Below are 4,563 nucleotides of genomic sequence, written 5' to 3' on the forward strand. Positions count from 1 at the left end.
TCTTTGTCATCCGTCGATCCATATTTTCCAACTTCGCCAAAACCGTAGCTATGTTTTCATCCCGTCCATCTCCTTTACCTTTAGTAACATCCTCTTGTGGGATATGGTATTCACGTGAGTGCTTCACAAACTCTTCAATCAACTCTTTAATAGTTTTTGGCTCTTCGTCATTGGCCCTTGAGAGTCAAGAAGTTGTCTTGTTGTTACATTCACTCCATCATAGAAAATGGACACTTCTTGTTGGACATTAAGATCATGTCGAGGACAAATCCTAAGAAAGCCTTTGTATCTCTCCCATGCTTCATATAAAGACTCTCCAACCTCTTGTTGAAAATTAGCAATCTTTTTCTTGAGATTTGAGATCTTAGAAGGTGGACTAAATTGATCAATAAAAGCATCACGAAGATTTGCCAAAGTAGTAATGGATCCGCGAGTGACTTAAACCAAACCTTGGCTTCACCGATAAATGTCACCGGAAGCATCCTTAGTAACATGTATTCTCTTGGCATGTTAGGAACATTGAAGTACTTTGAAATGTTCTTTACTTCATCAATATGCTTGAATGCATATTCATACTCTTTCCGGGCGAAAGGTATATCCTTCAACATCGAAGGAATGTGCCCCTTGAGCTCAAATTTTTTTCCAGGTGGTATATCGGGTGGAACAAGACTTGGTACATGTTCTTCACGTATCCTCTTCTTGTAATCTCCCATAGTCATTCTCGTGATATCTGCCATCTCTTCAATCTTGCACTTGATCTCTTCTTCGTCTGAACTTACTTCGGTAGATGTTTCTAGCTCGTATCCAATTCCCTTATTGTCAAGTGTCCTCTCGAAACTTTAAAACCCCTTGTCCGATTGAAAAATGCTTGTTGAATCGTTGACTTTCTTTTTATTCTTTTTGTGCAAAGCTGATTCTGGATCTTGAAGTGGTGGAACTATTGTAGTTTTAGATCCTCGGGTCATAAATCACTGTAATAAAAACAAAACAAAACAAAAACGCGTAAAAGGAATAAAAATTACTAAACTAAAAATTCACTGAGACACAACCGCAACGTGGTGAATATGACCACGACATGGTTGTTATTCAGAAAGAAAGGTAAACGTAAAAAATAACTTTTGGCGGTTTTTTTACCCCACATAAGGATCGAATAACTAAAAGGAATTAAACTATAAATCAAATAAGTTGTTCCCCGGAAACGGCGCCAAAAACTTGATGTGCACAAATATACCTATTGGTCTTAAATTTATAACCTAACAAAACTTTACTACCTATGCACTTATAGGCAGTGTACCTAATCAGACTATAGAATAGCTCAGGTAAGTCGGGTATTGAACACATGGAACATAACTTAATTAAATAAAATAACTACTTCTAATTAAACTAAGAAAAAAACTATGATTGGGGGTTTTTAGTGAATTTGCAAGACGAGAAGAACTTACTTTCAACTAAACAATTAAGCAAACAAATAAAGAAAATTAACTTCAAGAATTAAAAGAATACTTTTGCTTAGATCCGCTTTCACCTTCTCATACGGTTGATTTCTAATAGATGGATTATATTGATTACCAATTTGTTAACTAGATATTATGATCAAATATCTAGGCCTACCAATTTATGAATTACCAAGCAATGATCATGCACAAGTTAAACACCAAATCAATAATAAGCACAAGTTGGACTATGAATGATAGTAGTTACTTTCCTATGATCAAGTTAAGCAACCAAGCACAACTTATGCTCTCTAACATAGTTAAAGTTACTAGATTTAATTACTTAATCTAAGATGTGATTAACCCTAGCTCTAATTATTTAATGATCATAAACAATTAGGAGACACATTCATGCCATTAGAATGATCAACTAACATACAAAATCTGATTTATAAGCAATATAAACTAGAACTAAAACATGTTTTGGTTTAAATATCAAACACAAGTAAAATCAACAATAATCATCCAATAATCGAAATCAACACATATGATTAGGTTCATGTTCACCAAACATAAGTAAAAGGGTTTTAGCCTCTCATGGTAGCAGAAAAACACACCAAATCCATGTAAATTAAGCTAGACATAAGTAATGATTAACAAACCAAATGGATCTATGTAGAAATCTTCTAAATCTTCTTAAATTCTTGATCTCCACTTGCGTCTCGATCTTCTTATGAGCTTCCAAGGGTTTTTGGTCATAATTCTCCTTAGATACCGGTTACATGCCTCCACATTCGACCTAATGTTCGGGAGTTTATAATATCCTTATATCGGCACACCACATCGTGGTCTTCGTGTAAATCCCGTATTCTCAAAGTCAACTGATTGGTCGAGAATCTTCCCTTCACCATGTCGTGTTGGAGGATCACCACAGCGTGGTCATCTGTCTTCAAGTCTTCTTTTGTCCTCTTTTTGTCCTAGCTCCCGTTTTCCTGCTTCCAGCTCCTCGTATGCTTTCTTTTCATCCAGAGCAAGTCTTTGTTGCTACAAAACATATTTCAAACATAATAAGTACCTTTAGTTCCAAAATAAACATAATTGTAGCTAAAAGTATTTGAAATATGCATTAAATACATAGTTAAATATGCACATATCAACTACCGTATAGGGATAGACAGAATTGGTCACCATGGATGGAAAAACGGGTGTTTCCTTGGGGAATGTTATATAACATTGTCGAGTATGTCAATGTTATATAAAGGGACGTAAGAAAACTACCAATAAGAATGCTTCATGATTTTTTTTCTGAGCAACAATGTAATAATGGTTTTTTCAATGATGTAATGTCATAGTTAAATATAATATGTATAATAGTATAAGTTTATTTTATGTTAGTTTACTTGAATCACAATTTGTTATTATTCATATGTGGTGACACTTGAAAAATATGTTACCCTTTGTGCGTAGAAGGTTATTGAAAGAAGGGTTCGCAAGTCCATTGTCGGGAGGGTATAGGAGATGGATTAAAATTGAGATCAGGTGACTAAGCATAAGAAAGATAGTACAGTTAGTTTACCTGAGAATAATTATATATATCATAAATGAAAATTGACCAGTATATCATATGATCATGAATTAGGGAATTTAAAAAGTACTATGATATAAACACCATCATAAATGGGTGTAACGGAATTTCACAACTATGACGTATTAACCAACATATCAAGAGGTGGTGCATCATGTGTCTGTTCCAACTAAATGCGAACAACATGATGAATTCATGCATGTATTACCACCATTGGTGTGACACCAATATGGGATACAATGATACTCCCCCTCAGAGACGATTCAATGACGTCAGACAAGGATATGTTAAGCCATGAGGATGCGGACGCCTGCTCTGATACCATGTAAGATATATATCAGGTTGGGTGTCCGACCAAAGTCAGGTTGGAAGTTCCCTACTATAGACATGTTAATTATATTTAAATAAAAAATGTTACTTCCTTTAGTTTTACATTAATAAGTAGTTGATTTAATAAATATTCCTCTTATCCCCTTATGAGACATATCAACAATATTGTCCATTTTGGGTTCCCGACATGAATACTTTTGAGGGGGTCTCCCATCCTGAAATTGTTCTCGTCGGGTCACGTTTAACAATAGAGTTATTATTGGATCTGCTGCCATCAAGACTTTAAAGCGCATTTTGATAGCGAAGGTATCCACACCTTATAATGAATGTTTAGTTCTCCTTCACAGTTGATGTGAGATCAGATGCAAGTAACCACCCACCTAATACCCACTCCTGCATCATTATCTTCTTATTCTCTCATCCTCCCCACACATGTTAACGACCTTTCAATCCTCATTTGTCGTTAAACCAACACCACCACCAAACGCCGCCATTTCCACAAGCCTTTTTTATCCATTGTTCTATAATTTCAAACGTGAAACCCAACACCACCACCTAGATCTCTCCCTACACAAACACACATACACATATGGTTAGTACATGTTAATCACACAACAAATTTACAAAATCAATGAAATCCAACACTACCACCTCACTCTTTCCCTACACGAACACACACACACGCCAGACTTAAAAACACACACACATACACATATGATTAATATTTAATACATTTTAATCACATGATAAATGTAACATATGTGAATTCAGTTTAGATGTTTTTATAATAAAGATGTTTAAAAGGGGCTTGAATGACATTAACTAAAATAGAAGGGATTTAATTGAAATTTAAATGAGATAGAATGATTAGATGTACCAAAGGGCTTATTGCTTAGCAACATAAGGAGTTGACGGAAAGGTGCCCATCAACCAAATGTTAAGGACTTAAGTTTTGTTAGAGACAAAAGGTGTAGCTTTAGAAATAAAATAATGGATGCGTGTACCCTTTCTTAAAAATAAAAAGATTAGATGTCATGAAAAAACTAAATTAGTTAAAATAATAAAAGTCTTGGGGCTTGATAGTCATAATGGAAAACTATAATGAAATAAATTCAAATATATGGTTTTCTTAATTTTTATTTTTTGGTTTATTAGCCTTAATATTTTGATTATCTTTTAATATTTTAATTACGTTTTATATATTTTGATTATCTT

At 34.2% G+C, this 4,563-nt stretch overlaps 1 non-coding gene across 1 annotated transcript; it reads left to right on the plus strand.

Moving 5' to 3' along the window:
* Positions 1-250: 250 nt before the first annotated feature.
* Positions 251-357, plus strand: LOC145118270 (small nucleolar RNA R71). Its single transcript, XR_013713229.1, has one exon. It is a non-coding gene; the product is annotated as a small nucleolar RNA R71 (small nucleolar RNA).
* The last annotated feature ends 4,206 nt before the right edge of the window (positions 358-4,563 follow it).

This window comes from Lactuca virosa, chromosome 5, assembly GCF_052849685.1.
Source record: "Lactuca virosa cultivar CGN04683 chromosome 5, Lactuca_virosa_CGN04683_v6, whole genome shotgun sequence".
Classification (NCBI taxonomy): Eukaryota; Viridiplantae; Streptophyta; class Magnoliopsida; order Asterales; family Asteraceae; genus Lactuca; species Lactuca virosa.